This window comes from Pan troglodytes, chromosome 1 (genome assembly GCF_028858775.2).
Source record: "Pan troglodytes isolate AG18354 chromosome 1, NHGRI_mPanTro3-v2.0_pri, whole genome shotgun sequence".
Classification (NCBI taxonomy): domain Eukaryota; kingdom Metazoa; phylum Chordata; class Mammalia; order Primates; family Hominidae; genus Pan; species Pan troglodytes.
In genome coordinates this window covers 170,072,053-170,095,072 of record NC_072398.2, presented here as the reverse complement: position 1 = coordinate 170,095,072, position 23,020 = coordinate 170,072,053, and the positions used below count along the sequence as shown (strand labels likewise).

The window sequence follows — 23,020 nt, the reverse complement described above, 5'->3', positions numbered from 1 at the left end:
AATTAGGGTTTTAACTGTCTCCACTTAACTATGTGCAAGTGGTTGAAAACAGGAGTTTCATTGGGACCCCTGGCATCAGAACATTTTGGTGAAGTGAGCTTTGTTCTCAGTTACTCAGGGTAAAAAAAACAAAACAAAACAGGATTCATGGTAAATGGATGTGGTAATGGCTTCTTTTTTAACCCATGCTACTCAGGGCTCTGCTAGTGTGTGCCCTAGAGAACCTTAGACCACAAAGAGTGTATACCCAAGGTGTGCCCTGAGGATGGAGCCAGCATACAATACTCTAATTTGAGAGACAGCAAGGTTTTGTTGAAACTTGGCTCTTTCCCTAATTAGGTGTACAATCTTGGGGAAACCAGACCCTGAAATATCTGATGCACAAAGGGCACATCATGATACTCTGACACACCGAAAAGGTACCTGACATACAATGGAGGCATCATAAAATAGTTTTAAAATTTCAGTTTTGGAGCCAGGCAAACCTGCATTCCAGCCCAGGCTTTTACTAATATTGTTTGGCTGTGTCACCACCCAAATCTCATCTTGAATTATAGCTCCCACAATTCCCACGTGTCACCAGAGGGACCCAGTAGGATGTAGCTGAATCATAAGGGCAGGTCTTTTCCATGCTTTTCTTGTGATAGTGAATAAGTCTTATGAGATTTGATGGTCTTATAAAGGGGAGTTGCCCTGTACCTACCCCCTCGCCTTCTGCCATGTAAGACATGACTTTGCTCCTCCTTACCTTCCACCATGATTGTGAGGCCTCCCCAGCCATGTGGAACAGTGAGTCAATTAAACCTCTTTCCTTTATAAATCACCCAGTCTAGGGTATGTCTTTATTAGCAGCATGAGAACGGACTAATAGAGTCACTTATAATCTGGATGACTTTGGGCAAGTACTCCTCCTCTCTGACCCTCAACTGATGTGTATGAAAACTCAGGTATTATAATACCTGTATCCCAGACCTGCTCGAATAATGAGTTCTCTATAATACGGCAGCAATAACAAAACTACAATAGATGAATAGGTTGGTCCTACCTTATCCAAAAAGTCAGTCTCTTATTTCATTCATTCATTCATTTATTTAGCAGGTATGTATTGAGGGCCTACTATGTGCCTGGCCCAGATTACACAGTAATCCCTGCTGTCAGGAGCCTTGCAGTCAAGGTGAGCTAGCATAGCAGCAGACTTCAAATAGACAATTCTGTGAAGGAAAATGCATAGTCCTGTGAATGTGATGAATGGTGTGTGTTATTTAGATGACAGTGCTCAAGGAAGGCTGCTCTAAGGAAGTGATATTTAAGCTAAGGCTTAGAGGATGAGTTGGCATTATCCAGGTGAAATGTGGGCAAAAGAGTACTTCAGATTGTGGGAACAGGATGTGTGAGAGCTCAGAAGTTTGAAGGAGCTTGGAAATGAACGTCAAGATGGCTAGAGTTTTGTTAACAAGGGGAAGAGAGGTGCAAAATGAAACTGGACAGGTGAGCAGAGACCAGCTCACATGGATTTAATCCTGCATGCAGGGGGAAGCCTTTCCCCATACTTCCTTTATGGGGCAGAATCCCTGCCTGCTCCTGTCTTGCTGACTCCCAAAATGACCTAGGAGAGCAGACAATGCTGGTCTAAATGGTGGAAGATCTGTGTCCTAATCTCAGATTTACCATCTTATCCTCATAAAGTGCCTCTTTAGCTGGTAGCTTCATTGTTTGACTTCCAAGTTTGCCTCCGGCAAAACAAGGTTCATTTGGGTAAAACTATCCCAAAGACATCATCCAGCCTAAAATTCTTACATTCCAAATTTCATATTCTTGCCAACTTCCATGGGTGTCATAAACACTGGGACAGTCACCTCCACTAACAAAGAGAAGGGCTGAGCATCTGCTCTGCTCATTGCTGCCCCACTGCCATCCGTGGAAAGTCTCAGGGGAAGTGCTTAGGAAGGAGGAGGAAACGCCAGGGCCTCACAAAGGATGTGCTGTCAGCAAGGGAAACAGCTGGCGAGGACAGAATGACAGTATTCAGGGCCCCTGCCAGCTTTTGGAGAGGGAAGAGAAGCGTTCTGCTCCCCAGGAGTGGAGGTGCAATGTGATCCCCTGGGGCGGAGCCTCTCTGAGGACACCTGGAACAAAGCAACCCTTAGATTATCCTCTTGGGCCTGCTGTGTTCTCTGATCAGTTTAGCTTCCGACCCACTAGTCCTTAGATTGGCCAAACCTCTTGCAATTTTGGCTGTGTTGGTACAGGCTAAGTCTGGTGGAAAGTTAAGGTAATTAACCAGATGAATCAAATTTACGAAAAAAGTCAAGTATACTGAGTGCAGGGCTTGAATGCACAGTTTGGCTTCCTGCAAGCATTAGCCTTACTAGCTCACTGCTCAGCTCTCCACGTCATAGGCTGGGTGGTCACATTATTCCAGAGGACTCTGCCATGCAGTTAGAATCAGAAACAAACAAATATCATTCATTCAGCAAGGCTTTAATGAGAGTTACAACGTGCTAAGCCTATGCTAAACCCTAAAGCAGCAAACAAAGACATGATTAGTCTCTATCTCTGAGAATCAGGAGCTTATACCTGGTTAGGCAAATGTTCTTTCTTTTTAATTTTTAATTTTTGTGGGTATATAATAGATGTATATATTTATGGGATACATGAGATGTTTTGATACAGGCATGCAATACATAATAATCACATTGTGGAGAATGGGATTTCCATCTCAAGTATTTATCCTTTGTGTTACAAATGATCCAATTATACTCTTGTCATTATTTTTAAATGTACAATTAAGTTATTATTGACTGTAGTCACCCTGGTGTGCTATCAAATAGTAGGTCTTATTCATCATTTCTAACTATTTTTTTGTACCCATTAACCATTCCCACCTTTTCCCCACTCACCCCCACTATTCTTCCCAGCCTCTGATAACCATCCTTCTACTCTCTATGTCCATGAGTTCAATTGTTTTGATTTTTCAATCCCACAAAGAAGTGAGAACAGGCAATGTTTGTCTTTCTGTGCCTGGCATATTTCATGTAACATAATCATCTCCAGTTCCATCCAGGTGGTGGCAAATGACAGGATCTCAATCTTTTTCATGGCTGAATAGTACTCCATTGTGCATATGTAACACATTCTTTAACCGTTTATCTGTTGATGGACACTTAGGTTGCTTCCAAGTCTTGGCTATTTTACACAGTGCTACAACAAATATAGGAGTGTAGCTATCTCCTTAATATACTGATTTCCTTTCTTTCGAGTATATACCCAGCAATGGGATTGCCAGATGGTAAAGTAGGCTCTATTTTTAGTTTTTTGAGGAACCTTCAAACTGTTCTCCATAGTACTTGTACTGATTTTCATTCCCATCAACAGTGTATGAGGGTTCCTTTTTCTCCACATCTTTGCTAGAATTTGTTATTGCCTGTCTTTTGGGTATAAGCCATTTTAACTGGGGTAAGATATCTCATTGTAGTTTTGATTTGCATTTCTCTGATGATCAGTGATGTTGGGCACTTTTTCATATGCCTATTTACTATTTGGATGTCTTCTTTTGAGAAATGTCTATTTGAATATTTTGCCTGTTTTTCGATCAGATTATTAGATTTTTTCCTATAGAGTTGTTTGAACTCCTTATATATTCTGGTTACTAATCCCTTGTCAGATGAGTAGTTTGCAAATATTTTCTCCCATTCTGTGGGTTGTCTCTTCACATTGTTGATTGTTTCCTTTGCTGTGCAGAAGCTTTTTAACATGACATCATCCCATTTGTTCATTTTTCCTTTGGTTGCCTGTGCTTGGGGGTATTGCTCAAAAAATTTTTGCCCAGACCAAAGTCGTGGAGATTTTCCCCAATGTTTTCTTGTAGTAGTTTCATAGTCTGAGGTCTTAGGTTTAATTCTGTAATCCTTTTTTTTGTGGGATGGGGTGGAGGGGGGGATAAGGTCTCACTCTGTTGTCCAGGGTGGAGTGCAGTGGCTTGATCTCAGCTCACTGCAGCCTTGATCTCCTGCCCTCAAGCAATCCTCCCATCTCAACCTTCTGAGTAGCTGGGACTACAGGCATGTGACCATCATGCCCAGCTAATTTTGTTTACTTTTTGTAGAGACAAGGTCTCACTATGTTGCCCAGGCTGGTCCTGAACTCCGGGACTCAAGTGATTCTCCCTCTTCATCCTCCCAAAGTGTTCGGATTACAGGAGTAAGCCACTGCACCCAGCCTAAATCTTTAATCCATTTTGATTTGATTTTTGTATATAAGAAGAAATTGGGGTCTAGTTTCATTCTCCTGAATATGGATATCAAGTTTTCCTGGCACCATTTATTGAAGAGACTGCCTTTTCCCCAGTGTATGTTCTTGGCACCTTTGTCAAAAATAAGGCAAATTTTTTAAAGTGGCAATCAGGAACTGGTGAACTGTAAAATAGTCAACCCACCTACAAGATGACCCTAATTGTTACAGGGTTTAGAGAAACAAGTAGCCAGTGCAGGCTGGGGTTGAAGAGGACAATTTGCAGAGGTGAAAGGCCTTAAAGAACAAGACACTCCAGCACCAAGGAAGAAAGAGGATAATCCCAATTTTTAGTTAAATTAATGAAAGCGAGGAGGTAAGACAGAGTGTAGAGAATTTAGAGGAATGCAAGGAACCACTACTAAAAAGTGCTAGAAGTTTACAAACTCAAATTTTTACCTGATTTGGGGGTCCCAGAGAGTAGTGGTGGGAACTAATCCAGCATGACTGATGTCCTTGTAAGAAGAAGAAAGCACCACATGAAGACAGAGACACGCAGAGAGACCACCTGGGGAAGACAGAGGCAGAGATTGGAGTAATGCAGCTGCGAGCCAAGGAAAGCCAAGCATTGCCAGGAAAGCACCAGAGCTGGCAAGAGTCAAGGAAGGATTCTCCCCTACAGGTTTCAGAGGGAGCATGACCTTGCCAATACCTTGATTTTGGACTTCTAGCCTCCAGAGCTGTGAGACGATAAATTTCTGTTGCTTTAAGCCACCCAGTTTGCAGTACTTGTTACAGCAGCCCTAGGAACCCCATACATACTCACAGGCATTCATTTAGCCTCAGTGAAGGTGCAATTATCCATCACAGAGATGGTGAGGGGGAGTAAAATAACACCTAGAAAAGTGCTTTACACTCCCCAGAAGGAATTACATTGCCAGATAAAGGAATTGTACCCACACCCTGAGTGAATAGTGGGAATAAAAGAGGTAGCAACTGACAGTGAGAAAGAACGGAGGAAACAGTTTCATGTGATCGAGTTACAAGATGATGTTCTTAGGGCTGGCCTTAATCCAATATGACTGGTGTCCTTATAAGAAGAAAACACCACGTGAAGGCAGACACGCAGAGAGACCACCTTGTGACAATGGAGGCAGAGACTGGAGTAAGGCGGCTTCGAGCCAAGGAAATTGTTTTACAAGGAACTGTTTTACAGCTCACTAGCTCCTGATTGCACTTATCAGGTTCACGGGTGAAGGTATAAGCTTTAGAATCAAACAGGCCAAAACTAAACCCTGCTCTGCCTCCTACCACCTGTGTGAACTGGGTTGAGTTATTTCCCTCTCTGGGCCATCATATTTTCAGCTATAAAGTGGAGATAGTAACTGAACTTACCTTATAGAGGCAAGTAACTTTTAAAAGAACTATGATACACAAAGCCCATAGCACAGAGCCTGGCCCCCAACCTACCAGGACCCAAGCTTTGCCTCTGGGGCCTCCCAAACCCACAGCTCTCTACAACATATGCAAGCTTCAGTCTCAGCGGAAATGCCTTCATCCACCTCCCCTTCCCAGAATTCCTCTCATCCTCCAGCACCTACTCCTGTCCCCTTGACCATTCCAGCCCTCGTGGTGTCCCCACTCTGAAACCCTATAACACAAAATTGCCTTTCCCACCATAAGACCAGCTTGCCTTTTTTTTCTTTTCTTTCTTTTTTTTTCTTTTTCTTTTTTTTTTTTTTTTTTTTTTTTTTTTTTTTTTTGGCTTATAAACAACAGGAATTTATTTTTCATAGTTCTGGAGGCTGCAAAGTCCAAGGTCAAGGCACCAGCAGATTTGAGCCCACTTTCTGCTTCACAAACGGCACCTCCTTGCTGTGTCTTCACATGGCAGGAGGGGTGAAGCAGCTCTCTGGGATCTCTTTCATAAGGACACTAATCCCATTCATACTCTGCCCTCAGGACCCAATCACCTCCCAATGACCCCACCCCCTAACACCATCACACTGGTGATTAGGTTTCCACATATGAATTTTGGGAGGGACATAAACACTCAGACCATAATCTCTTGGCCTCTTTACAAACACCACAGTTTGGCACTAGGAGTGAAAAGATAAGGAGAGAACACTGCTTTGCCTTTTTTTTTTTCAACATGCCCTGCCTTCTGCCCCAAGCTGTTACCCACATTGAAAGCCAAAGAAAGAGAAAAAAGAAAGGCAACATATTCCTCAACACTCACGCTAAGCCACAGGCGATACTGGGCACTTTCATTCCTCGTCATTTCATTTCACTGCATTTCACTCCATCCCCATGACACCTCTCTAATGTATGTGCCTAACCCCTGTCTCTCCCCACACTTTATGGATCTAGAATAGCCTCCTGGCACATGGTAGGTGCTCAGTAAAAGCTATTATACCATGATAATTGTATGTCATGTTATACCATGACAATAATAACCTTCAGCTCCTCATTTGGGCTAGTATGAGAGAAGAGCCAAAGAAAAGAAAGAAGATTCTATGTGTCTCTGAAAAACTGTCTGATGCTGCAGCCAGCAAAAAGGGAAGGTGGTGCTGCTTTAGAAACAGGCTTGGGAGCCCAGAATTTCCACATGCCTAGCACACCTTGACCCAAGTCTACTTCTAACACTACCCACCCCTGCCAAGCTAACCGTCAAGAGAATAATCTTTTATTGGTAACCTCTTCCCAACACAGCCTCACCACAGGACAGCCTATTAGGCCGTCGGGCCTTATTAGTGCTTGTGGCAGCGCGGTCGAGTGTAACTGGATCTGGAGCCCTGTGCTAAATGCTCCATCTGGAGCTACTCTCTCTGAACACGGAGGAGGGCTGCACCCTCCTCATCCTTAAAAGTCTTCTAAAGAATGGCTCAAGTTTCCCAAACCTGCTGAAAGCAAAGACAGCATCCACCATCTGAGGCTCCTCACTCTTATGTAGACAAACCTAGCAAACAGTGGCAGAGACCTATTCCTCCTGGTCTTGTTCTTGAGATGGGCACTTTGCTAATAGACTTATGAATTCTCTGTCTTCTGATAAATTCACTTTAAAAATATCTATTGAACAGAAATGATATGCCCGGCATCATTGTTGTACTGGGGTTACAGTAGTGAACAGCACAGAAAAACAATCTCTGTCTAGAGCAGCTTATGCTCTCCTGAGGGAGGCAGAGAATAAATTTAATTTTGAGAAAGTCAGTTACAGGGACTGCGAATCCGTTGGCTGGGGCTACCATTAAATTGTACCGTAAATTGCGTGGCTTAGACAACAGAAATATTTTGTCTCACCTGAAAGCTAAAAGTCTGAAATCAAGGTGTGAGCAGGGTTGGTTCCTTCTCAGGGCTGTGAGGGAAGGATCTGCCCCAGGGCTCTCTCCTTGGCTTGCAGATGGCTGTCTTTTCCCTGTGTCTCTTCACGCTGCCTTCCCTCTATGTGGATTTGTGTCCACATTTCCCCTTTTTATAAGGACACCAGTCAGATTGGATTGGGGCCCACCCTAATGACTTCATTTTAACTTGATTACCTCTGTAAAGACCCTATTTCCAAATTAGGTCACATTCTGAGGACCTGGGAGTTAGGAATTCAACACAGGAATTTGGGAAGGGACACAGTTCCACCCATCACAATGTTAGAAGGTAAGAGTGCTATGGAAAAAATGACGCAGTAAGAGAGACAGGAGTACCAGGACATGAGGGCGCACTACTAAACAGTGTGGTCAGGAAAGAGCATCCAGATGGAAGGAAAAGCCCTAAGTTGAAAGCAGGCCTGGAACTTTCTAGGAAAGCAGGGAGACTAAAGTGGCTGTAGTAGGATGGGCAAAGGGGAGAGTAGTAGGAGCTGAGGTCAGACAGGTGAGCAGAGAGGAGCCAAGTCCTGTACTTCAGCCACAGTATGAACCAAAGTGGCTGGAGGGTTTTGAGAGGGACGTGATCTGGTTACTGAAGTGTAAAAAATTTTTCTCCTGTAAATTTTGGCCTTGGGGTTAATAGATGGGCCTTTGAGGTATTACGTTCCCTTTCTGCAGCACGCACAGTGCCTGACCATCTTTCACTGCATGGAGTCTGGCCCAAGACCCTGTATCCTGGTGCTCTAAGCAGGATTTTTATGAGGCTGCATCTTTCTGTGTTCTGCAGACCTATTTCCTCAGACTTCTTGGGCCGTGAACATCACAGGCCTTCTGCGGCACAGACCAAACTGGCCACAATAGACCAAAGCATTTTAACGCTCCCCAACACCAGGCTCTTCTTGGCCGCTCATTTCTGTATCCTACCACTAACGCAACAAAGGAGGGAAGAAAGCCTTTAGCAAGCACCAAAGATAATAAATGCTTCTAAAATTGCCTTCTTAGGAAACAGAAACCTGTAAAGGCATTTACTAACTGTACAGTAAAAAGGTGGAAACAGTTACATTCCCAGACATGACCCAGTGATATGTCATTAGAGGAAACAATGTTTGCCTGTGAGAGCCATCACCCACACCCACTGTGACAATAAGAATTTGCTCACTTCTTTCTCCTGAGCAAGTATGGGGGCTTGGACCCCAATGCATAGCTTTATATCTTAAGAATGGCTAACACTGACTGAGGGCCTCCCATGTGCCACGCATGCTGTAAACATTTGCTCATTTAATCTTCACAGATATTACTGTAGATAGTACTGTTCCCATTTTACATATGCAGAAACTGAGCCTCAGAGAGGTTATTTTTGCCAAAGATCACATAAGCAAGCTAATGAATGGTGGAGCTGGGGCTTAAACCCAAAGCCCCTCTCCTGCAGCTCAGGAACTCAATTTGCATGTCAAAATTCTGTTTGGTACCTTCTGTCATTTACTACCCATCTGAAAGTTTTCTTGTATGTTTCCTCACTCTCTGATTAAAAATATTATCCCACTATAGCCCCAATGTTTAAATATTAACACAGTATCCTACTCAATGCCCATCTCCAGTATTATTCCTTTATGAAACCTTCACTGATAGCCCCTTTCTCCCACAAAAGTTGTATTTATTCTCTTTAGACTTTAAAACTTGAGGAAAATGGACGTGTGTTTTGGAGTCAAATGGACCTGTGCTCGTATGCCAGCTTTGTGACTTCGGACAAGCTATTTACCTTCCCTGAATGTCATCTTCTCAATAGGTATTGAAATGCCTACCTCATTTGGTTTTCATATGGATTAAAAGAAATAATGTGTGGAAAGTAGCTGACCAATAGTAAGTGCTTGTTATTAATAAATGTTGGTGCCTTCTCCTATCCTCTTATGACCCTCAAAGCATTCTGCCTTATAGAATAATTACTTGTGTCTTGACTTTGAAGGTATGGCCTATGTCCTACTCATTTTTGTTGCGCGCATAGGAATAACTCATAGTTGGCTCTCTATAAATGCTTATGGAATAGTGTAAGGTGCAAGTTAATCCTTCTTGAAAGGAGGTGGAAGGAAAGAGGGAAAGAAGGAAGGAAGGAAGGAAGGAAGAGAGGGAGGGAGGGAGGGGAGAAAGAGATAAAGAAAAGAAAGGAAGAAGGAAAAAAGAAAGGAAACCCCATGAATGCAATGGGTGGGAGGAAGAGAAGCCAGCAGCTGGAGACCCACACAGCCAAGGAGGTTGAGAAATCACAAGGGCAAGTTCCTGTTTTCCAGAGTTGTCCAGAACTGGTTCCATCAAGAGTTGTATTCCCTTGTTATCTGCTGCATACATCAAGCGCACGAACACACATACACTTCCTTTTTTTTTTGAGCTGGAGTCTTACTCTGTCGCCCAGGCTGGAGTGCAGCAGTGCCATCTCAGCTCACTGCAAACTCCGCCTCCTGGGTTCAAACAATTCTCTGCCTCAGCCTCCCGAGTAGCTGGGATTACAGACACTCACCACCATGCCCAGCTAATTTTTGTATTTTTAGTAGAGATGGGGTTTCACCATCTTGGCCAGAGTGGTCTCGAACTCCTGACCTCAGGTAATCCTCCCGCCTCAGCATCCTGAAGTGCTGGGATTACAGGCGTGAGCCACCGCGCCCGGCCAACACACATACACTTTTTAACAGCTAACAAAGTGGTAAAAGAAGGGCAGTTTAGCAAATCACTCCCCCAAGTGTTAAAGCCAGGACCACAGTGAGCAGTAACTCTGTACATGTCAAGAAGTTTCCTTTTGTTCCCTTACCCTGCCTCACTGTGGAAGCCCTAAATAGGCAGGTAATGGCGCATGACAGGGCAGGGTCAGGTCCCTCTTCCTCTGCCTGGGGAAGGAAAACCTAGTTCCAGGCAGGAGTTGCCAAGCTTTGCTCCCTCTCAGCCTGCTGGTAGCAAATGAAGGAGAAGGAATGGAGCCCTCTGCTTTCACTACGCATAAGTCAATTAGAACATGCTGATTTCTCTAACAGGATTATCTTTGTCCTTCCCCAGAGCCTGTTCCATTAAGGAAGTAATCAATGACCTATCATTCGGAGATGTCTCTGTCACTCACATGCTGGACTCCTCCTTAACTCAGAAATCATGTAGTAACCTAAACAACCAAATGCAGAGTTAGTAATTTTTACTTTTAAAGTCATTTTTATGGCCATTTTGCTTCCACCAAAAAAAAAAAAAAGTGTTTGAATGCTAATGGGAAGACCTGTTTTTTTGTGTGAGCATCGTTGCTATCATTTATTACTAGTCTCAGGTGTGATGCATTTCTAGCAAGAGCAGGCAGGAAGGGAGAGGGGGTAAGGACATCCTTCATTCATGAGGTGAACAAAGAGTGTTTCCCATCCCCCCATCCCCTCCTCATCAAAAACTTGAAAATAATGCATAAAATAAACAATCCATCAATCATGGGGAAATTTTAATCACATGTAGCAGAATGCAAGGCATATCTGTAAAAGTATCAGTAGAGGATACTAGAAATCTCCCAAAGCCCACCATAGCCAGAGTGATCGTCTTAAACCACTAATAGGATTACTTCCTGACCCGCTCCAAGCTTCTGCATAGCTTCCCACTGTTGTCAGGACAAAGTCCTAACTCCGTAACAGAGGCAACAAGACCTCACTGTCTCTGGTGCCTGCCTACTTTCCTAGCCTCACCTCAGCTAATTCTCTGATTCCAATTCACTGTGCCATGTACACCCACTCACTCACACACACATATACAAGCTCACACACATATACAAACTCACACACATGCAAGCACATGTACACACGCGAACACACGAACACACTTTTCCCCTACCCCTACTGATCTTTCAGGCCCCAGATCAGATGTCACTTCTTCCAGGAAACCCTCCCAGAAACCTTAAACTTAGATTAGATGCCTTTCTCATGAGCTCCCATAGCACTTTGTACAGCTCCTCTTAACCCTTCTACAGTGCTTTGTAATTGCTTGTTTGCCTGTCTCATTCCCCTAACCAGACCACTGGATGAGGACCACATACAAACTGTCCACCATTGTTTCCCCAGGGTCTCAGGCAGGGCCTAGCTCAATAAATACTTTTCAATTTAAATGTCATTGAAGAAAGTGAATTTAATATGATGTAGAAAATCTTCGGCAAGCCTGGCATATAGTAGGTGCACAAGAAATATTTGTCATTTGGAATTGAATTGAATTATAACTTGGATAATCTCAGGAATGCAAACCTGAGGTTTAATTGTATTTAAGGAAACTAATCACTGGTAAATAGTATAGAAGATGGTGTTCACCAAAGAAAATGGGTCATCATAGAACAAGCCAAAAAAAAAAAAAATTCTAAAGGGAAGAAATGACTGTTTTTGCTTGGCCCTGCAGAAGGGAAAGCCAGTGAATCTGTCAGTGACACTAGCTGGCCACTGGAAACAGGTGCCCTGCTGCAGGCAGGGGACATTCATCAGGCTTCATGCCTCCTTCAAAATGCTGGCCTCCTTTTCTCAGATTCACTGCTCACCAAGCATCCCATAAACTTCCCCTGCAGATTTTCCTACAAGGAGACCATGTGCTGACCCAAGCATTCCTAACCCTTCGGCAGCTCTGTTTCTCATTGAAAGTGAATAAATTGGCCCAGCTTACGCACCAGGCTAGTAGGAATCTGTCCTGAAACCCTGCTCTATTCTGACTTTAAGAACAAATATCATGTTTCTAAATTTACAGAACTGAGAACCAGGCCTTTGGACTCAGCAAAGTACATTGCCTTGTAAGGCCCAGCTTGAGCGATCACTGTCCCCCACCCCCCGGAAGATACTCATTTCTTCTAGATACAATGGGAAGCAAACCAAAGACTTGCATAACTCAATGAACACAGGGGCTGAGAAAACCCACTGCCTCAGATGTTGGCAATGCTGGGGCAATCAGACAATGAAAGAACGACCTTGACTCAGTCAATGGTCACGCAGGCAGAAATTCAGGGGTGTTCAACAGGGCCTGGAGCCACTGTCTTTGGTGGTAGGAACCTGGCACCTAAGCCAGAGTACCAGAAGGCTCAAGTTGTAGAGGGGGACAAGTAAGCCTTAAGCAAGAGTCTGAGGCAAGGCTCCTTTTGGGGGCAAGAAACTCTGGATAGGGTAAGGAACTAGGGACAATAGTTATCATGTCCTAATACTGTCTTCCATTTACAGAGCACTGACTCTGTTCTAAGCAATGACCTTAGTGTCTTTATAACATTATCTAATTTAACCTTTCAACAACCCTATGATCCAACTACCACAGCCTTCCAATTTACAGTAAGGAAACCACCCTGGATACGATACTGAAATTGTCAATATATTAGCATGAATGAAATGCAATCACCAACATGTGGGTGTTGCTTACCTACACACACAAAAATGACAATTTCATGTGATTCAACCCCATAGATCCTGTCTCCATGAGAGCTGGCCAGGAACACAGATAGAATTAAATATGCTGGTGGGAGGGAACAGAGAAGACAGAAGTGAAATAGAGGAGGGGTCAATCTGTCACACCAGCTAGACTTGCAGGAGTGATGGCCGCAGGGTGGACAGGTCCCAAGAGCACTATTGTCAAGCCCCTGCAAGAAACTGTGGGGTTTCTGGCTAGGAGATCTGAGACCACAGACAAAGCCAGGTGTTGTTTCCCAGTCAGGTCACAAGTCTCAGGCAGTCTTATGCTGAGCTGTCCCTTTTCCCAACACCCAGAAGCCCAAATAGCCATGCATGTCTCTCTGTCATCCCGTGTAGGGCCTCTTTCTGTAAACAGAAATCAGATCACATGCTGCCTGAAGTCAGATATGACCAGAATCGGTGCACTGTGCAAGATTTCACCAATGATGAAAATAACTTTCTCCTGCTGCATTTAACATCTGGTGTCACAGATTTTTGCTGAGAGCCATAAAATCACTAACTTGCAGAGAAAACCTCATTGTTGAAAAATACATTTATGAGGGTGTGGGGGGATGGCAGCCGGAGCCTGGCTGTGTTCTGGGCCTGCCCAGTGGATGATGAATTTCATGAGGCCTTGGTAGGAATCTGGGGCAATAGAAAGACAGACCCAGGCTAGCAACTCTGCCACTGACTAGCTGAGGGACCTTGCACTGGTTTCTTCACCTCCTGGAACTTCTATTTCCTTATCTACTTAAAAAAAAAAAAAAAAAAAAACCAGCAGGATAAAAATAGCCACGTGCCAGGGTTACTGTGTGGATTCAATGAAATAACATATGTGGCAGTGCCTGGCACAAGAGTAAATGCTAGCATTTTCCTTTCTTTTCCTTTTCCTTTTTTGTTCCCTGACATTTCCTTTCAGACCCAAGTCTGCCTGAACACTGTGGCATTTGTGGAAGACGTGTACATGCAACACTCCTGCAAAGCTTGGCCCAAGTCGCAGTTCACTGGGACCCCTGTGCTCTGCCTTAGGGAGAAGCGCTGATGTTTTAGTCTGTCTTTCCCAGTGAAATGGACAGTCTTGGGGGAAAGAGGCTGAGCCAGTTCACCACTGCCTGGCACACACAGTAGATGCTTAGGCATTTCCTAAATACTGGAGTGATCTGTATGACATCATCAAGAAGTAGCAGGAAGGGAGGAGGTGGTGCACCTGTGTGCTCTGCCAACCAGCACCCAGCAAGCTCCTGGCTTGTCTATATTGTGTTAGGCCTGGAAGTCTAGGAAGTTAGTGACAAGAGGAGGTGAGCCTCAGGGGCCTCTTAGCTTACCTGGCAAGCAGGGGCTGGGACCAAGGAATCACGCTTTGTAGCCTTCATCATAGATGAAGGCGCCAGGTTGGGTTGCCTGGCAGGCCACTGGCCACATTGAAGACAATGTGCCCTACTTGTCATTCCCATGGCTGCCTTCAAAATTCACATTAAATCCAGTTTCCCTCATGTCTAAATGCTGCCATGGGGTGGTGTGTTGAGGGATCCGCAGGATGTAATTGACCCTGTTCCTGTTCTTCCCCACAGCATGGCCTTGACCGTTGAACCCACTCCAATTATTGTAGACCTTTGCCAAGAGCACACTCAATCTCCCACATCTTTCTCTCAGCTTCTCCCACTCTCCATCCTTTCTGCACCTCCTATGGATGTCTGTCTCTGTGTGTGTGCTGCCTCTCACCCTCTGTGTCCCGTCCTCTCTCTCTCTGCCCTTCCCTCTCTCTCTGTTCCCTTGCCCCTCTCTCCATCTCCCTGTGTGCCTGCATGTGGCTGTCTCTCTCTGTTCCTCAGCCTCCCTCAGTTGGTCTCTGCATCCTTCCCTCCTGTCCCCTCCCAGACTCACCCTACCTGAGCCACTGCCCCCCCACCCCGCCTCACCCAGCTGCCTGAGGTCCTGCACCTCCCAATCACTCTCCTCATATTTTTAACTCTCACTTATTATCTCTGCATCGCCATTTTTTTGGCTGCGGGCCACAGCAAACAGAATGTGAGAAAGCAAAAACTAATGAGCTTCTTCAAGAGAGGATAGGGAGCTTCTGTTATTTCATTTAGTCCTCGGAGTTTAACTCCTGGCACTTCCGTCACATCTCCAAATGGTAAGTGAAGGTTGTTACTTTTCAATTTGGTTGGGCTGTGTAGCACATTTCATCAATTAAAATGCACCCTCGGTGCAGAATCACAACAGGGCCGGCAGGAAGGGTGCTAGTGTGTGAGGATCTTTTTTTTTTTTTTCAAAGTTACTTTCATTCCATGTTCCATGGAGTGGAGAGCTGTTAGGAGGCAGCTGCGTGCTGAAAACACCACCACCGTTGGTGGAATGAATGCAGCACTGTGCATGCAATCCACTGCTGTGCAGCACCCTGATGGCCGAAGACCCTGCCAGACCTGCTGTGCCTGGCCGGGAGGTGGAGCCCAGGTCTCTGGATTTAGCCCTGAGGCTAAATTGACCTCCTAACCTACAGAGTGACCTGGGCAGGTCACTCAAGCTGTCTGTGTCCTGTTTCTGTCTCACCCGTTCCTCTCCTATAGGCTGTAGGAGGAATTCTGTAACTGGAAAGATCTTTAGGAGGGGAAATGAATGAATGGCATAATAAACTTCACCAACCACCCTGATATTCATTCATTCAACAGATATGTGTAGAACACTCACTGCATGCCAGTTACTATGCTAGCCTCGATTCTTAGAAATTAAACCCCAGTCTTTCCCTCCACCCTTCCCTGCCAGAAGGAGGGTGGAATTCATTTTTGTTACCATGAAAGCAAACTCCCTCAGCCTTCTACTTTTTCTACCTATGAAAATTGCTTAAGGGAGAACTAGTGACGCACCTTTTAAAGAATTATTGTTGTTTCCTGATTATAAAAGTCATTCATTTATTATAATAAATGTTTAATGCACATCAAAAGAAAGCACAAAATATAAATCAGTCACAATCCTACCTCCCAAAGATAACCACTGTTTTCAAAGACACATTACTTTTTACAGCAATGGAAACCAACAAGCCTACTAACAGAAGGCTAAGCCCCCAAGAGAAAAGAAATTTAATTATTTGACACAATTATTGAGTACCTACCTCACATGAAGGACTCCCTTGGAGTTACAAAAGTTAGTAAGATCTTGCCTTTCCAGGGCTTGGGAAACACTGACTTATTGGTCATTTTTACCCAGATGTCTTCAACCCTGGCCTAATGTCTCTAAACCAGAAATATAACTTGAGAATTGGCTCCATGTCCAATTTCAGTGAGAATGTTTTATCCATTCTAAAGTTTCTTCCTCATTTTTTTCTTCCCACTATTAGAATTTCTCTGTTACTACCGTTCACCCCCTTTCCAATTGATTCTTTCTCCAGTGCTTTACTTTCAGAAATGGTGAACACTGAGCAGCCTTGTGCAATGCCTAAGTGATTAGCAGTAACATCTTAGCAGATACGGATGATAGAACAAAGCCAGGTAGAAGATGAGCTGCGTCACACTTTTGCAAGGCCCCTGCAGCTGGTGCTTCCCTATAGGCCAGGATTCGCTGTTCATAAATGCTCTCAACTGGACAACACTATGCAGAACATCCTAGTTCTATCGCCAACGTGTGCTGCTCAAAACTCTAGTCCCCTGCAATACTGCAAGAGAGGGAAGGTAGTAGTCAAATATGTTTGGAAAGTGCCTCTAGACACATCCAGTCACAAAGCACATCAACACATCAAAGGATCCAAGAAACCTGGTTAGCACAGTTTAACACAGCAATTCCCAAATGTCTGACCATGGATGTTAGAAATGCTCAGGAACATCCTAGGAAAGTCATTTGGGAAAATAAATTAGTTGTTCTTATTGTATAAGTTATTCATACTCATGTTATGTTGATATTATAAAGAGAAACATTGGCTTCGGTGTTATTAACAACATCCTTCTCTACTCTTACCACTGCCAAAGTCATAATTATTCACACAAGGTCATCACTGGTCTGGCCCCTGCCGAGTTCATTAGCCTCACCTCCTACCCATCCAGTACCTGAACCTTCCCAAACTGCTTGAAATGCCCCCAAACTCAATGTGTGCTTTGTCTTGCTGTTTCACTGAAATGTTCTTCTAACTTATCTATGCAGCCAACTCCTACTCATCTTCTAAGGCTCAAGTTTTCTCCTCTGTGGAGCCACCCCCAAATCACCCCCAGGAGTAGGATACTCCTCCTTGCTCTTCCCTGGCATTTTGTATTGGGTAGTACATTGAGTGATGCACAGAAGTTTTCAAAGAAAGAGATGAAAATGAACCAGGATCCAGAGATTAAACAAACCCCAATTAAAGGGAACACATGAAGAAAATGCTTGAAATAGGGAAAATGTAGGCAGAGAAGCAGCTGGCATTTCGAAGCATTAGTTGTAAGTGACATCCTGATTTCAACAGCATTGGCAATATCCAGACATGCAGGTGGTCTGGGATGGGGAAAGGGGGTGCAAAGAACCAGTTCCCAGGAAACTGGACTTCAGATACAACAGGAGGTCAGAATAGAATAAACTCCAGGCAAATTAAGCAAACCAGGATGCAAATCTGAGTCACTGGGTACTAATCATTAAATAGAGGCAGGACTGACTCCATGTTCTAGGGCAAGGCTGAGCCCACAGGTGCAGAGTAAGTGGCTGCACCTGGAGAATTAAAGGACTGCAGGACAGGAAGCCAAGCAATCATTACAGCTTCCAGGTGCTTCTCTCCACATGGCCTTGCTAAGGTTTGCCTCTGCCTTTATTATATAACCTCAGACTCCCCCACACTATGCATTTCTACATTCAGAACCCCAGTCTGGAAACTTGGCTTCAACCTAGTTCGAAAATCATTTGTGCCCTAGAGTTTAAAATTCAGGATTAGATTCATGGAGTTGTAATGCAAAGACCTGTTCACCACAACATGTTTAAACCCATGTTGGGAGCCTCAATAATTTGCTCGTAAAATAAAGGTCATCCATCCAAATGGTTTTGGATAAAATAAAGGTGGATAGTAAATATGAATGGGAGTCTTTCAAGAAAAAAAATGTTCATTTTCTTTCAATGCCTGAAGACACAATCTCCCAAACATCTCTTCTAAACCAATCTGGCCTAGGCAAGGTATTTCATGCCTGTAATCCCAGCACTTTGGGAGGCTGAGGCAGGAAGATTACTTGAGGCCAGGGGTTTGAGACCAGCATGGGCAACATAGCCGGACCCCATCTCTATTTAAAAAAAAAAAAAAAAAAAAAAAAAACTAAACTAATCTGAATAGTTAAGGGGAAAACATAACAGATTCAGGTCAAGTTAAGAGGATTTGAAACATAGGTTATATTATTCAATCACCACCAAAATGGGGAGAAATGGTTTCTAATTAAATCCTGAAGTCCTCAACCCATATCTAGGTCACAAACTGTGAAGTAAGAAGCTATACACATTTGGTTAGGATGATTCTGTTGGCAGTGCAGGTAACTAGCAAGAAACTCCAATAAAATAAGAAGAGTCCAAAAAGGTCTAAAGTTTCACATTTTTCAGTGGAAAGTCTAAGGAATAGGAGAGGATTTCCTGTACTTTTTCACTTTATCAGTTTGGGCTCTAAAGAACAATGAGAGAAAGAGATAGAAGTGATGAAAGGGTGGGTGGGTAGGTGGATGAATGGATGGGTGAACAGAGAGATGGTTGAACGGGTGGATGGATAACATTTTTTAAATGTAGATAAAGTGGATAAGGCTCTAACTCAGGTGCTTGCTTGGTGCTTTCCCCAGAAGGCCACATGTACTTTTCCTGGTGCTTCTGCAAATGGTCACTGCAAATTCCATATGCAACTCAAATGTCAGTTGGCATCGCTTTTGTTCTTTAAGGTTCTGACAAAATTGCTGAGATGCTACCCCCACTCCCACTCCACATTAAATCTAATATTCTTCCCCAAGATTTCTGTGGATTACAGGATTTATACATTCTTGATCTCTTGATACTCAGATTTTTTGTTCCTACTAAATCTAGTTAACATTACTGCTTTTCCTTCTTGTATCTGTCCTCTTCTTTCTTTCTTTCTTTTTTTTTTTTTTTTTTTTTTTTTTTTTTTTTTTTTTTTTGAGTCAGAGTCTCGCTCTTTTACCCAGGCTGGAGTGCAGTGTGTGATTTCAGCTCACTGCAAGCTCCGCTTCCCAGGTTCACACCATTCTCCTGCCTCAGCCTCCCGAGTAGCTAGGACTACAGGCACCCGCCACCACTCCCGGCTAATTTTTTTGTATTTTTAGTAGAGATGGGGTTTCACTGTATTAGCCAGGATAGTCTCGATCTCCTGACCTCGTGATCCACCTGCCTTGGCCTCCCAAAGTGCTGGGATTACAGGTGTGAGCCACTGGGCCCGGCCCTGTCCTATTCTTTCTATTCCATGCGGATTCCAACACAAAATTCCACTTTTCCCCTGGATTTACCCCAAATATCACTACTGAAAAGTTTACTGAGACTATAGGAGAATAGGGAAGGGGGACTACAAAACGGAATAGCACAGCATACAACCTGAGTCATTGTTAAGCAATTAGACATTCCTCTTCTTAAAATCTCTGCACCATACCTACCACTTGGAACTTCTCACTTGCTTACCTTCTCCTCAGAATCCCTGGTGTTCTGCCGCTCTTTGTCACTCTCTCTCTCTCTCTCCCCCTCTCTCCCTCTTCCTCCTACCTCTAGATTTTTCTGTCTTGCTCTCAACTCCCCAAATTCCCAGCTACTTTGTATCTGTTTGGATCTCTCTTCATCCCTTCCCCGCAGCTATTCCTGGCTGTGCCACAGAGCCTCTTTTTTTTTTTTTTTTTTTTTTTTTTTTTAAGACAGAGTCTTGCTCTTGTCGCCCAGGCTGGAGTGCAGTGGCGAGATCTTGGCTCACTGCAACCTCCATCTCCCAAGTTCAAGTGATTCTCCTGCTTCAGCCTCCTGAGTAGCTAAGATTACAGGCGCCCAGTTAATCTTTGTACTTTTAGTAGAGATGGTGTTTTGCCATGCTAGCCAGGCTGGTCTTGAACTCCTGAGGTGATCCACCAGCCTCGGCTTCCCAAAGTGCTGGGATTATACGCTTGAGCCACCATGCCCAGCAGCTACAGAGCCTCTTTATGATCAGACACACCCTTGCAGGTGTGTTTGGAGACAAAGGTTTTTCTCTTTGACAGGGATTCTGCCTTTTGCCTCAGAGTAGCAATTTTTCTCTCCCTCCCTCCACCACTCCACCTCCTATTCCATCACCAATCCTTAGACACACCACAGCCTTCATTAACTCTCTTCTGAATTCAGGGCTGCATGTCTATGCTCCTGATGTCAATCTGAAACCCTGACCCAGTCCAGCTTCGTCCTGGCTTCTGTCTCAAAGTTGTTGACTAAAATCCATTCAGCATTTGGGGTTTCTTAAAAAGGAATCATCTTGGAGTAAAACGATTGTTACCAGAGGCTGGAAAGGGTAATGGGGGATGCGCAGGGGAAGTGGGGATGGTTAATGGATACAAAAAAATATATAGATATAATGAATAAGGCCTAGTATTTGATAGCACAAAAGGGCACCTATAGTCAATAATAACTTAACTCTACATTTTAAAATCACTAAAAGTATATAATTGGATTGTTTGCAACACAAAGGATAAATGTTTGAGGTGACGGATACATCCATTTACCCCGATGTGATTGTTATGTATTGTATGCCTGTATCAAAATATCTCATGTACCCCATAAATATACTGTGTACCCACAAAAATTTAAAATTTTTAATTTTTTTTAAAAAAGGAATCATCTTGAAACATGAAGAGTATACAGGACCAAGTGATGCCAGAGCTATGACTTTAGTTAATGTCACAGCAACCCTGTTAGATGGACAGATGAAGAAAATGAGGCTCAGAGAGGTTAAATAATTATTTCAAGGTTGCACAATTTTCTCCCTCCAATTTATTTTCATTCTTGAAACTAGAGTGATTTTTTGTTTCTGTGGCCACTTCTTTTTCTAAGAGAGACATGTGATCATGCCGCTTCATTGCTTAAATTCTTCAATGGCTCCCTGCTGTCCTCAGGGCAAAGTTTATACTTCTTAGCCTGGTATGCAAGGCCATTCGTGATCATTTACACACACAGCAAGGTCATTCATAATCACTTACACACACACACACACGCACACACATGTTTACCTCTCAGTCCTATCTTTCTTTGAACCACCCGCTCCTTGCTTCCTCCTCTGTGGACTCTAGGTTCTAGGCTTGCTGAATTATATATTGTTCCCTAATCATGCCTCCAGTTCTCTGTACATGGTGTTCTCTCTGCCTCTCATTCTCTCTCCACTAGAAAGAAAGCTCCTTAAGTGTAGCGACTTTATTTTGCTCATCACCGCTGTAAACTTCACAGCTAGAATACTGCCCAGCACACAGTATTTCCTCATGTCACCTAAATTACTCTCGCAGACTTTTCCTCCAGGCCGCATCTCAGATGTCACTTCCTCCCAGAAGTCCTCCTGACATCACAATCAGGTTTTAATTCTCTTTTTCTGGTCCCTCAGATCATATCATGCTTACATCTATCATAGCATTGATAAGACTCTATTTTCTCTCAACTCACCTGACGCCTTAGTCAGAAAACATGAGAGCATGACTATGTCTTGTACATCATTGTAATATTCACAGTACCAAATACAGGCACATGGGGTGAGAGTAGTAGTGGGACACTCATCTCTGGAACCAGCATATAAAGCCACCACAAAGATGCTACTCTTGACAATTTCAGAACCTAAGCCAGGCACTATGGCATGTTCCTGTAGTCCCAGCTGTTTGGGAGGCTAGGGCAGGAGGATTGCTTGAGCCTAGGAGTTCAAGACCAGCCTGGGCAACAAAGCAAGACCCCATTTCAAAACAAAACTAGAAAAATTCTAGGGCAACATGGGCCAAGTGGGTGGAGAGAGAGACAGAACAGATACAATACCTTAGCAATGGATACCATTTACCCTTGCTATGCTACTGTCCAAAGAAGATATCTGGCATATAATCAGCATAAAATATGAATGAAAGAATGACTGAATGAATGAAGCAAGTGTCAGAGCTGGTGTGTCCACTCACAAACAGCTTTTCTAGTTTGATGCTATTCAGCAACCCCCTCCTCCTGTAGTATTATAACCAACATGGTGGAATTCGAAAAGTGACATCCAAGACATTAGGGATCAGGAATAACAGCGTCAGTGCATGTCAATTATGGACAATTTCCAGTTAGCTGTACTCCACCAGTTTCTGACCCCACTAACAATTCTGCTTCCGGATAAACTGTAAGACATGTTTCAGGAGGCCATAAGAGAGCTCATCCTTTCTGCATTCCCACCAATAGAGTCTTCTCCAAACTCTGATCAGTTGCCTTCTCTTCAAAGCCCGCCTCACACACTAGTGTCACCTGGAAAGAATGTCCTACGAGCCCTGCCTAAAAGAAAAACTCCTTGGCTGGGCATGGTGGCTCACTCCTGTAATCCTAGCACTTTGGGAGGCTGAGGCGGGCAGATCACAAGGTCAGGAGATCGAGACCATCCTGGCTAACACAGTGAAACCCCGTCTCTAGTAAAAATACAAAAAAAAAAAAAAATTAGCCGGGTGTGGTGGCGGGCGCCTGTAGTCCCAGCTACTCGGGAGGCTGAGGCAGGAGAATGGCGTGAACCCGGGAGGTGGAGCTCGCAGTGAGCCGAGATCGTGCCACTGCACTCCAGCCTGGGTGACAGAGCGAGACCCCATCTCAAAAAAAAAAAACAAAAAAAAGGAAAGAAAAACTCCTTTTACTCCACCTTGAGTATGTGTCAGTTGTGAGCACTCTTGTGGCTATTTGCCTGGGCCACCTTGTCATGTTGTTTACTATAAAATATATATGTTCTGTTGACATCTAGGCTGAAAATCCCATAACAGATGCTGGATGTATTCAGTGGGTGGCTGTGACTCCTCTAGGGACCACAGTGACCCACCGTGTGCATTCATTATCTCCACTTCCTAGCATATA

The 23,020-nt window shown here is 43.9% G+C and overlaps 1 long non-coding RNA gene across 1 annotated transcript in view; it reads right to left on the bottom strand.

The window, feature by feature from the left end:
- Window positions 1–1,101: 1,101 nt before the first annotated feature.
- The window catches only part of LOC129143807 (uncharacterized), a 90,634-nt gene continuing 68,715 nt past the window's right edge, over window positions 1,102–23,020 (bottom strand). Inside the window, exons 2-3 of the long non-coding RNA XR_008547724.1 lie at window positions 4,690–4,798; window positions 1,102–1,211 (exon numbers count right to left, since the gene is read on the bottom strand). This is a non-coding gene — a long non-coding RNA (uncharacterized LOC129143807). The remainder of the gene's footprint in view (window positions 1,212–4,689; window positions 4,799–23,020) is intronic.